Source organism: Betta splendens, chromosome 8 (assembly GCF_900634795.4).
Source record: "Betta splendens chromosome 8, fBetSpl5.4, whole genome shotgun sequence".
NCBI classification, from domain to species: Eukaryota; Metazoa; Chordata; class Actinopteri; order Anabantiformes; family Osphronemidae; genus Betta; species Betta splendens.
The window spans coordinates 14,891,726-14,905,164 of NC_040888.2; the positions used below are offsets into that span (position 1 = coordinate 14,891,726).

The window sequence follows — 13,439 nt, forward strand, 5'->3', positions numbered from 1 at the left end:
AATGCCTTCTACAAGTCCTACAAAACACCTGGTGAGGGCATATAGCTGGTCCAGCATTCTACGACCAGGTCCAAAATCTACATTGTTTCTCCTGTATCTGTGGTTCGACTATTGGCCGAATTCTCCTCTCCAGTACTCTGGGATAGACTTTCGACAGGGAAGCTGAGAAGTGTGATCCCTCTGTATTTGGAACACACTCTCCTGGCCCCCTTTTTATAAAGAAAAATTGTTTTTCGTGGCGGCCTTTTTGTTTACTATTGTTATCTTCAGATTTTTTTATTAGTGTGAGAGCTGGCAACAGCTCAATCAAATTATTATTATTATTATTAGTTGTTGTAATGTTTATCACAGTGAATGCTTCCAGCAATTTATAGCACAATGCATTGTGGGTGATGCAGCATGACAGAACGTGGTGTTAATAGGAGTGACCCTTGCAATGAATAATGAACGATTTTTGGATTAGGCTCTTAATGTTGACATAAGAGACTAATCTTTATGTTTAAGTACAATACTTTTTTATTTATTTTATTTTTATTTAAATTATACTTTAATCACAGAGTGCTGTTCTGCTTTGTCCTTTCGCTTATATTGCAGTGATGTGTCGTTCGTGAACGATTCGTTCAATATGAACAAATCTTTTATATGACTCGGATGGAACGAGTCCTCTCAGTGAACGACTCCTTCAGCATGTGCAGTACCTTCTCTCGCCACATGGCAGCAGCTGCTTAAACTCAGTCAGCAGGACCGGAAACAGAAATGTTTTGTTCAGGACTGACTTAACTGAGCGTCCTTCATCAAGGATTAGTTCTTTTGTCACATGACAGCCGAACTGCGCAGGCTCTGTAAAGCAGCAAGCGCTCTAGTTCGTTCCTGATTCGTTCCTACAGTTTCATATGGATCGTTCGTTTGTTCTTTTGTCACGTCACGGCTGTGGCTCAACTACGGTGCTGTGTGGACTGAAGGAAATGAGCGATGTCTGATTTCTGATGTTTATTTATTTGTCACCTGACAGCCAACATATATTATTTATTCATGGAATCATAATTAATTAGTGGTCTTTGATTATTGTAGATGTGTGTAGTGTTATTATGTATATAATGTAAAGTGTGTTTGTAAATAAATACTTGCGAACATTATATCAATATGTTGATTTTGTGGTCTTGTATACTCTATCACAATCATAAAATATGATAATAATAATAAGAATAATAATGTCACGTTTTGGCCAAGATAATTGATATAACCAATGCACCAGGTAAATATTTTAGGGAACTTATTGTTACTTTGTGCTTTAAAAGTCTCACTAATTGTCAAAATAAGTTTTACTTTCACTTTACCAGCCGTCATGTAAAAGGCAGCTCGGCTGCGCGATTTAGTTCATCATTCTTGTTCTCGTTTATAGTTCATCGTTCACAGCTTTACGCTCAGTGGCGAGCACGAAGTACTACAGTTCTTTGGGGACTCGTTCCCATGGGTCGTTCGTTCGTTCACTTGTCACGTGACAGCTGTAGCTCGGCTACGGGGCTGTGTGAACTGATAAACAAGGAAATTAACAATGTCTGATTTGTGACTTTCATTTATTTGTCACCTGACAACCGACATACAATATTTATTCATGGAATCATAATTATATGGTGGTCTTTGATTCTTGTAGATATGTGTAGTTTAATTGCGTATATAATTTAAAGAGTGATAAGTGTGTTCATAAATACTTTTGAAATTTCTATTAACGTGTTAATTGTGTTATACTTTGCCCTAAAATAATAATAATAATAATGTCACGTTTTGGCCAAGATAAATGCACCAATGCACCAGGTAAATATTTTAGGGAACTTATTGTTACTTTTTGCTTTAAAAGTCTCACTAATTGTCAAAATAAGTTTTACTTTCACTTTACCAGCCATCATGTAAAAGGCAGCTCGGCTGTGTGTTTTAGTTCATCGTTCTCGTTCATAGTTCATCGTTCACAGCTCAGGCTCTGTGGCGAGCACCAAGTACTACAGTTCCTTTGAGACTCGTTCTTATGGATCGTTCGTTCGTTCACTTGTCACGTGACAGCCGAGCCGCGCAGGCTCTGTAGCGAGAAGCAGGCGCTCCAGGGAAGATGCAGGACATAAGTCACGTTACTGTGGTGCCTATTTGCTAGGTTTTCATATGGTTAGAATTGCTAGTGGTCAGTAGATAGTGTCGCAGCCATTATTACAACGCCCACAGCGCCACCTGCTGTTAATGACCGAAATGAACGACTGACTCGAAATGATTCATTCACTGTACTGAACGAGACTTAAAGATCCGAGTCAGTTGAAAGAACGGAACTTTCCATCACTATTATATAGTCAAATATAATAATTAAAAATAATAATGCATTATTTTGAATATGCACATTTGGCTCAGATTAACACTTTACTAGACTACAGAAACATCCAAAATAAATAATATAAGAGTGCCTCTTGACACGCAAGAGGCGGGGCCAATTAACTGACTGTCCAGTTAATGCCTGTATTTATCTGTAGGTAAAATCATTCATGTCTCACACAGCAATAGCACCTCTTGGTGAGCACTCTTTGTAGAAAGCAAACATTTCTTTATCACACACCCAGCAAATCACTGCTCGTTGATGGTCACTCCCACACACAATCCCCTCACTCATGGTGTACCACGCAAAAAAGAACAAAAACAAAAAGAACTGGGTTCAATTTCTGTCTGAGGCATGTTTATGCAATCACACAATTATTTATATAAATATTTGTATTTCCCAGATAAAGTGAGTTATACTGTATGCTTAACGTATCACTATATCAGTAATCTATATCATAGATGAAGAACTTTTAGAAAGTTTTAGGTTTTAGAGTAGGATCTACACAGCCACTATTAGCAGTGATTTAAGCAGCTAGTTTGGCCTAGTGGTAAGAAAGCATGACTCTAATGCAGGAATTCCTGGCTCAAAACCTGACTGGAGCAAGTCTTTAAACATTATTCAGAAGAAGGATTTACAGCACTAAAGTCATGTGTAAAACACTATAGTTTTTAGTGAAATCAAACTGCTTTTGTTTTATTTGTGCACATTAAGCTCTGCATCTTCTTCTTTGCAGATCTGATCAGCTATACATTCAACTCATCGTCTAGTTTCAGTAATGTTTCAACCGATTAATTACAAATAGTTAATTAGAATATTTTACAGTAGAATAAGGCTTGTTTATGCGCCCAGTTTTTAATATAACTATATTGATTTCCTTCAGATATATATGAGTTATAAATTCAATATATCAGCAACTTTCAGCTGTATTATAAAAGGGTCATCTGTGACTAGTCATTCACACTGTTGTACACTTTAGCAATTAACCACAAACACTTTTCAAAAGAAAAGCACAAATTCAGATCTTCAGCTTTACATAGCAATCTTTCTGCTTTCAAATGGTTTATTATGACCTTATTATATAACTATTTTACAGTTTAGTAATTAGACATACACTTCCAATCTACCACAAATCCAAATCTTTAGATAAAATACCACATTTTTTGACTGATTAATTATGATTAGGTAATGAGACTATGTTACTGTTTAGCAATTCCCTGCACATGCGTCATCAAATACTCCAACTTTCCTAATTTAAAATTCAGCTACTTCCTCTGCAGCTGCTTTCAGCTGTTTTAAATGTTTCCACAGCATTATTCTTTCAGCTCTTGGACTCTATTTACCTATTTTGATACATTCAACTATATTTCATCAAGTTCAGCAATCCTAAATAAATACTTTCTTCATTTTAGCGTTTCTTGAATTTCAACAGATCTCTTTGAACTATTCTTAATTTGAAATTCAACTGCTTCAGCTTCTTCTGAAAATATTCAGCTCTGTTTAAACAACTGCCAGTTCTGTTCAGACGCATTCATCTATACTTTATGTGCTTAAGCTACTTTCAGATATGTTTTAAACTTTTCAGCTATTTCCAGCAATTCTTCAGCAATACGTTCAGAATGGAAGCATTCACTGTGCATTTTTCTATGGAAATGCTTTATCTAGTTATCACAGCGAATGCTTCCAGCATTCACTATTTAGTTGTAATCTTTATTATTAGTGGGAGAGCTGAACAGCGTTCACACTATTGTTTTCTTCCGTCTTTATTATTCCGTTTCTTCTTATTCCGCCTTTTTTTCGATCGCTATCTACTTTAGAACACTTCATTGTAGAATCGTCATTCAACTTTCTAAACGTGTGTCACAGCCACAATTTTCACTCTATCAACGTAATTGTTTCAGTAAATCGTAGTCATACTTGTCTTCTTTCTAATGATGTGTCTGGCTATACCCTCAGACCTATACTTTAGTTGCTATGGACCTCGAAGCGCAGAGAGATCCTGAATTCCTCCCATAGACTCTAATGATAATTTTCGGCAGACATCTGGGGAAAAAAACAGGAGGAGACATATTTCGAAATTGTTACTGTGGCTACAAGCTTTCGTCCTCAAACATAAAATTAACTCCACATTTTCAGGGAAGCTTTAAGATTCATAAAATGAAAATATTTTTGTAATAACTATTATGGTTTTGCTGGAATAGGCCTATTTATCAAGGGTGAAAGTCTGCTTTCACAGAGCAGAGTGAGCCTGATTTTCCCGCCTTCTGTCTCCATGGCGACGGCGCAGGTGCAGATTTGACTGACAGGTCAAACTCCTGATAGTGTAAACAGCAGTTCCATGCTTATTACTGATTAGTCAACTATACTATTGGATTGTGTAGTAATTAAGCACACACTTCCTTTAAATCCTTTCAAAATAATAGCACCAAGCCAAATATTTAGCTTTAATAGCATTATTTCTGCTTCTGGCTGGGTAATTATGACTATTTAAAGATAGATTAACAGTTTAATAATTACCCACACATACTTCCCCTACGTCCTTTCAAAATAAAAGCACCAATGCAATTTATTAGCTTTAACTGCACTGTTTTCGCCTTTGAATGCTTAATTATGACTATTTAAAGACTAATTACATTATTACCAATTTAATGTATTACCCTAAATGGCAAGGCTTTTGTTTCTGACTGGTAAATTTTGACTAGTTAATAAATTATTACACAGTTAAGGAATTAATTACAGTATATTAGTTATATTATATTAGTTACATTACGTACTTTTCGCCGTATAAGGCGCACTTTTTTTTCCCCAAAACTGAAGGGGAAAAGTTGGTGCGTCTTATACAGAGAATGCAGAGATCCGCGGAGCGGAGCGTGGTCACTGCCACAGGAAAGGCCGCGGCTTCGGTCTAATGCTGCTCCTGGAGGTGTCACCCACCTTCAGTGCACTTTAGTTCCACACACTCACATCCAAGCTGGGTTGCAGGGTTCTGGGGGACCTTTTTCTGCTGCCCTCTGCCTCCCCCGGGTTGGGGGGGTTGGTCGGGGCTCGGGAGGAGCTGCGGTCCCTGCCTGGGGCCACATGGACGGCAGGCCGGAGACCTACCCTCCCCACGAATGTGATCAAGCGAATGGTGTGGGTGCGAGAATGTATCTGAGAGTGCATTGGTTCACGTATGATTGACTAGTTTGTTGTGAGAGAGTCTATGGTGTGTGTGTGTTGATGTGATGATGTGTGTTGCACATGTGGGTGGGTGTATGCGTCTGTGTTTGTGTGAGTTGGTATGCGTGTGGTGTGGTTGAAGTGTGGGGGGTCCGGTTTTTCGCCCGGGGTACGATGATCGTCTGCCTGGGTGGTCTCTTTTCTGCTGACCCCACCAATTGCTGGCCTTGTGCTGCAGGCCGCTGTGGCACCAGGGGATGAGGTCGGGCCGATGGGGTAGGCCCCGCTCCGCTCGTGTGGGGGTGGTGGACTGGGGGCGGGCCCCACTCTGGGCGCGGGGGCATCTTCTGGCGGGCTCCCTACGGACCGTGGGTCCTCGGGCTATACTCTTTCAGGCCGACCCTCCCGCCGGGGGGAGTGTTTGCCCCTAGTTCTCATGGGGCGGACAGCGTTGACCCCCGGTGGTATTAGTATTAATCTCCAAGGTAAACCACAGTACAAAAATTGTTTAGTTATGAATGTGTTAGCCTAAGGTACATCCATGCTTCTTATTTATTTATTTATTTATTTTTTTTGCTCCGATTGTTTACTTAACAGATTTGCTTGGTTTCAGCAGCTGGTTGCACCCCTTAACCCCCCCCCCCCCACCCTCCCGCATACACACCCTAAAGCAGAAACCTAACCTGTCCACCAACACAGCAACATCACACACATTTTGGATTAGCTAAATAAACCATTAAATAAACCATAAATCAGGAAGAGTATATATATTCTATATATACTCTTCTTGTTAAAGCAAAGCTGTCCATCACAATGTGGCATTCAGCGTAATATATGCTGCTTGCTAAACTGCTGGAAAGAACAAAAAAACAAAAAACAAAAAAAAAAAAAAGACACACTTCCTTTTAATCCTTTCAAAATAAAAGCACCAAGCCAAATAATTACCTTTAAGAGCAATATTTCTGCTTTTTGGCTGGGTAATTATGACTATTTAACTATTTATTTTTATTTAGATTAACAGTTTACTAATTCCCCACACATGCTTCCCCCTACGTCCTTTTAAAATAAAAGCACCAATGCAATTTATTAGCTTTAACTGCACTGTTTTTTGCCTTTGAATGGTTAATTATGATTATTTAAAGACTAATTGACAGTTACGCTATTACCCCCACACATTTACTCTAAATCCTTTTAAAATAAAAGCACCAATGCAATTTATTACCTTTAATGGCAAGATTTTCAGAAAATTTCTGGTTCTGAATAATTACCAATCGATAATGAGACTATTTTACAGTTCAGTAAATAATCACCCATACTTATTACAGTGCTTTTATTCTTAAAGGGCTTAATCTAAATCTTTTGCTTTAATAGGGCTATTTTTCCTTTTGAATGATAAATTATGACTATTTAATGACTTTTTCATAGTTTAGTAATCACTCATACACAACCTCCAAATTCTTTCAAAATAAAAGCCCCAATGTAATTTGTTAACTTAAATGGCAATATTTGTGTTTCTGAATTCTAAATTTTGACTAGATAATAAACTATTACACAGTTAAGGAACTAATTACAAATACTTTCTTCAAATCAAAAAGCTAGTCAGCTTATTTATGATTGTCAACAATGCATCTTGGTCAATTTTTTAATCTTTGACACATTTTCACCTTGGTCAACTTTTGAATGTTTTTAATCGCCATCTTCTGTCATAGTTTTAATCTTTGTCAACATTTTCTCTTTTTCATCGTTTTGCCGTAGTCAACTTTTTAACGTCAGCAGCTTAATCAGCGTTTGGCTTCGTTGCAGCAGCAGATCAGTCCCACGTAATTTCTCGAGAATCTACTTTTTCTAGTTTGTGTTGTATTCTTGTGTTTAATGTACTTGTGGATTATTGTGGGAAATATGTGTCATTGAGTATACCTGTCTAAGAGTATTATTGGGCTAGAAATGTGTCGACTTTATTTACCGAACTTTCTGGCAAATGGTTCCTCCCAGTTAAAGGTGGTGGTGCCAGGCCTTTAAAAGGTCCCTGCACATGCAAAGTTCACTTTTTGGACATTCTAGTACATTTATATGACTGCCTAGTTTATGTTAAGACACTCCTGGTGTGTTAGAAGTACACCCCCTACTTATTTCACATTTTTGAGAGTTTATCCAATCCGGTTCAAGAACCATTGTTTCAAATTTGGCGGACTATGGCGGAGAACCAGCTTCAGCCCCGCCCAGACAAACCTGAACCCCTAAATGTACCTGCCATATTGCGTTTCAGTCACTCACTGTGCATTCTAGCATAGTAGGTGGCGGTAATGCACTTTTCAGTTGGTTGCCACCCGCCATTTAAAAGACAAAGGAAGAAGTCAATCACTGTGACACAAACTGACATGGCGCCATTAGGGTTCAGAAAGGGCTCCGTTGTTGGTTGTTCCAACCAGCATCGCAGCCTTTTCATTTTACCAGCGGAGCGAGTAAGAAGAACTTTATGGATTAATTTTATTGTAAATGGCCCGATGCCAGCACCGCTGCCTAAATGCTTCTTTGTGTGTGGACACCATTTCACCTCCGTCTGCTTTGAAAACAAGGGTATATTTATTACTGGGCTTGAGGTTGAAGAAGCGCTCCGTTCCTACAAGACGTGATCCACTTGCTGCTTTCTAATCTAGGTTCCCTCCAGTGTAAGGAATGCTAATTGCTAGAACAGTTGAATCTAACAGCTACAGCGATAGAGAGAGACAGTGTTGCAAGGTGTTGCCACGCAATTTGGATGAGTCCAAGCCTCTCCAGCATTCGTCCGGTTCGAATCGTGTGATTTATGGTACTGAGGTCTTTCACTCAGCTCACATTTTAGCTGCTAGCGTCATGTTAGGTGCTAGCGCGATGGTAGCGCAGCGTTAGCGGCTAGCGCTAGCCTCCACATGACATTCAGTACAACTTTGGTTTGGCTGCTATAGTAAGTTGTGAGAGTCAGCTGTGTTTCTAATTACTAACGAGCCTGTCGGGTCTGTGTCGTAGCCCAAGTAGATCTGTGAATTTGGGTTATAGCAACTTCTATCTAAGTTTAACATGTATGTTGTTGCTGTCTTCTCGTATGTGTTGCTTATTTAGTCAGCTAACTATAAATATTGCATTGTTTCTTTTATACAGGCTTGCGCATCTCAGCTACCGCAAGGCAAGGAGGTTGCTTCTCAAACTGACACACCACTGCAGGCTGTGGACACACGGCTACCTTGTAGAAGAGTTGTTGCTCATCTCAGGAGCAAAGGTATGTACATTTAACAGCAGTATGATCATTTGTTGGCCAATAGGCAGTTTTATTTGACAGAGATTTTGGATTTCACATTTCAGTAGTTCTAGTATTCATAATCTGATCTATATTATTGTCTATATATTTACTCTGTATGCAGTTGGTCAACCTATCTTGACATTTTAGTCTGTTGACGTGTAATTTGTAATTCTCGTCTAATGGTGCAGATTATGTGGAAAATGTAATGGAGACCATCTTCAATAAAGTCCTACTGAACGTTATTTGGAGGACCTTGTGAACATCCCTGTCCTACCGGCCCTCTGAACAGAATTTGAGCAACCTGACAGAAAGGAGGTCATTAATTTCATGCCAAGATTTAACAAACCAGAACTATAAAAGCTAAGTTGAAAACGTGTTTGCTCTAAACCCTTTATACTGTATATTGTTTCCATTTGTGAAGGTTGTGAGATGCATAGGAAATACTGGACATTTTATTAATTTATTATTCTATTCTCTATACCTTCTAGAGTGGTGTCAAGGAAAACAGCTGCATCCTCCATCTGTACAGCAGTTGCACTGCTTCCGATCTCTTCCAAAACGTGATGAAGACAAAAAAGATCACATCTCCCCAGCCAGCTGCCCATGACTGTACCTGTTCCACTCCAAAAGCTATGCTTTCAACATAACTATGAATCCTACCCATTCATTTTGTGGTCTGCACATTGAACTGTGAAGGTAACTTATCCAGTGCTGGTGCATTGGTTGGCAATAAAGTTGGCTTTGACTATTGCTGTTTCACTGAACTATTTTTTATGTGGGAAAACAGCCAAATGTTTTATAATATTTCAACTTTTATTGAGGTATTGCCCAGAAAACATTAATTTAGGTATTTCACAGGTGGTCTAAGTTTAACATAACCACGATGTGGGCTTTGTGGCTAATTGGAGCACTTTTTGGGGAAAACCTGGGCTGATTAGAAGAGACGGCGTCCATCCCACGTTGAACGGAGCCTCTCTGCTCTCTAGTAACATGGCCATGTTGCTTAGTCCCCCCACTGCTTGACAACTCAGAGTGGAGCCCAGGACGCAGAGTCGCAGTCTTACACGCCTCTCTGCATGTTCTCTACAGCCGCGACCCACTCTTAGTCTTAGTTATCACATAGAGACTGTGTCTGCTTCTCGACCACATAAACTATACAAGTCACACACAAATCAAAGAGGAGTGACTTACCAGAATTTAATAAACATCAAAACAGTTCCTCTTACAAAACAAAGTAACAGTAAGCTAATGGTTACTTAGTGTGGTTTATTAAATATCAGATCTCTCTCATCTAAATCCTTTTTAATAAATGACTTGATAAGTGACCATCACATAGATCTGTTCTGTCTCACTGAAACCTGGCTGCAGCAGGATGAATATGTTACTTTAAATGAGTCGACTCCAATGAGTCACATCAACTATCATGTTCCAAGATGTACAGGTAGAGGTGGAGGAGTAGCAGCAGTTTATAAATCAGATTTATTAATCACTCCTAAACCTAAACATAGTTATAACTCATTTGAGAGTCTCACTCTGAGCCTTTCTCACCCAGACTCTAAAACTCAGAAACCAGTTGTGTTTTGTATTGTTTACCGTCCTCCTGCTCCATATTCAGAGTTCTTAACTGAATTCTCTGAATTCTTATCTGACTTAGTTCTTAGCACAGATAAAGTCATTGTAGTGGGAGACTTTAACATTCATGTAGATGTTGACAGCAACTGTCTCAGCACTGCTTTTAACTCCTTAATAGACACTATTGGTTTTACACAGCAGGTAAATGAACCCACTCATCAATTTAACCACACCCTAGATCTTGTCCTGACATATGGGGTTGAAATTGATAATTTAATAGTTCTTCCCCAAAACCCTCGGTTATCTGACCATTTCTTATTAACTTTTGAATTTAGCACAACTGACCCTATAACAGCTGGAAAGAAATTTTACTATAGCAGATGTTTATCTGACAACGCTGTTGCCAGATTCAAGCAGATGATTCCATCATCTTTTGCCTCAATGTCTTGTAGATACACAGAGAACAGTCACCTTAAATCTTATGAACAGGTTGACTGTCTTGTAGATGATGCTGCAGCTTCTCTACGTACAATGTTAGACACAGTGGCTCCTCTGAAGAAGAAGACAGTGAATCAGAGGAGGTTAGCTCCGTGGTATAACTCAGACATCCGCAGTCTAAAGCAAAGGACCAGACAACTAGAAAGACAGTGGCGTTCCAACAAAATAAATGTAAACTGCACTGCATGGAAGGACAGTCTAATGAAATATAAAAAAGCACTTTGTGCTGCTAGAAAAACATATTATTCCTCCCTAATTGAGGAAAACAAAAACAACCCCAGGTTTCTTTTCAGCACTGTAGCCAGGCTGACAAAGAGTCATAGCTGTATTGAGTCTACTATCCCCTTAAATCTCAGCAGCAATGACTTTATGAACTACTTTACTAATAAAATTATCATCATTAGAAAAAACATTCAGCAGCGACTTCTTCCAAATGACAGAAAGCACTGTCTAGATCCATCAACTTTAAATTTATTAAATCCTCTGTCTTACCTAGACAGCTTCTCCCCCATAACTCATATGGAGTTAACCTCAATAATTAACTCTTCCAAGTCGTCCACTTGTCTTTTAGATCCAATCCCAACCAGATTACTCAAAGAAGTTCTACCTTTAATCAGCTCATCCATATTAAATCAAATCAACCAATCTTTACAACTAGGCTATGTACCACAGGCTTTTAAGGTGGCTGTGGTCAAACCTCTATTGAAAAAACCAACCCTTGACCTTGGACAACTAGCCAACTATAGGCCCATTTCAAATTTACCCTTTATTTCCAAGATTCTGGAAAAAATCCTGGCTAAACAATTATCTGACCACCTTAGTGGGAATAACCTGTATGAAGATTTTCAGTCAGGATTTAGAAAACATCATAGCACAGAAACAGCTCTTGTTAGAGTCACTAATGATCTTCTATTAGCTTCGGACAATGGTCTAGTTTCTGTCCTTGTCCTGTTAGATCTTAGTGCTGCATGTGATACAATTGATCATAACATTCTATTACAGACACTAGAACATAGAATCGGGATTAATGGAACAGCATTGGGATGGTTTAAATCCTATTTGTTGTGGTGTCTGTGATGGGCAGCAGCGGATCCATTCATCCTGCCTGCATCCAGTCCCTGGTCCTACCATCCTGCCTGTGCTCTGTTGTTGCTTGTTGCTGTGCTTTTCTCTCTCTCTATCCCCTCACCCCAACCGGTCGAGGCAGATGGCCGCCCACATCCAGTCTGGTTCTGCTGGAGGTTTCTTCCTCGTTAGAGAGGGAGTTTTTCCTCTCCACTGTTGCTGTCAAATTAAATGCTTGCTGTATGTGGGATTTGTTGGGTTTAGTTGTGTGAGGTTTTAAACCTTACTTTGTAAAGTGCCTTGAAATAACTTTGTTGTGATTTGGCGCTATATAAATAAAATTGAATTGAATTGAATTGAATTGAACATAGGTGCCTTGTACCTCAGGAAACACTGCCCTGATCCAGACCAGGGAAGGTGGGATGAAAACTTGGACTCTTCACCCTAGAAGTCCCCAGCTGGTGCTGGGGACTTCTAGGGTGAAGACAAGACTTCTCTAGACTAGATACCTGCAATGATTTGAGATACACACAGACATAGTACTGTCAAATGTTATGTTATGTTACTGTTATGAAGAAAAAAAACAATAACTACATTTCTATTAGTTATATATTAGCACTTGCTGTATCATGCACCTTACTATAAGCCATATAAGCCATATATATATATATATATATATATATATATATATATATATATATATATATATATATATATATATATATATATATATATATATATATATATATATATATATATTATATATATATATATATATATATGCTCGCTGGATAGCTCAATCGGTATATACACACACTCTATTCTCACCCTCCGCGGGTGGTCTCATCCACTTTTCCAAGCTCGGGTCCTCTACCAGAGGCCAGGGAGCTTGAGGGTTCTGCGCAGTATCCTTGCTGTTCCTAGGACTGCACTTTTCTGGACTGAGATTTCGGATGTTTTTCCAGGGATCTGTCGTAGCCACTCCTCCAGTTTGGGGGTCACAGCCCCTAGTGCTCCGATCACCACAGGCACCACTGTGGCCTTCACCTTCCAAGCCTTCTCCAGTTCTTCTCTGAGCCCTTGGTATTTCTCTAGTTTCTCATGTTCCTTTTTCCTGATGTTGCCATCGCTTGGTATTGCCACATCCACCACTACGGCTTGCCTCTGCTCTTTGTCCACCACCACAATGTCTGGTTGGTTCGCCATTACCATTCTGTCAGTCTGGATCTGGAAGTCCCACAGGATCTTGGCTCGCTCGTTCTCTACCACCTTGGGAGGTGTTTCCCACTTTGACCTTGGGGTCTCCAGTCCATACTCAGCGCAGATGTTCCTGTATACTATGCCAGCCACTTGGTTATGGCGTTCCATGTATGCTTTGCCTGCCAGCATCTTACACCCTGCAGTTATGTGCTGGACCGTCTCTGGGGCCTCTTTGCACAGTCTACACCTTGGGTCTTGTCTGGTGTGATAGATCTGGGCCTCTATGGCTCTGGTGCTCAGGGCCTGCTCCTG

General features: G+C 39.5%; 1 protein-coding gene across 6 annotated transcripts in view; it reads right to left on the reverse strand.

Annotated features, from left to right (window-relative positions):
• The window catches only part of LOC114860635 (thyroid hormone receptor alpha), a 184,437-nt gene that overhangs the window by 59,771 nt on the left and 111,227 nt on the right, over positions 1-13,439 (reverse strand). The gene's annotated exons all lie outside the window — the stretch shown is intronic.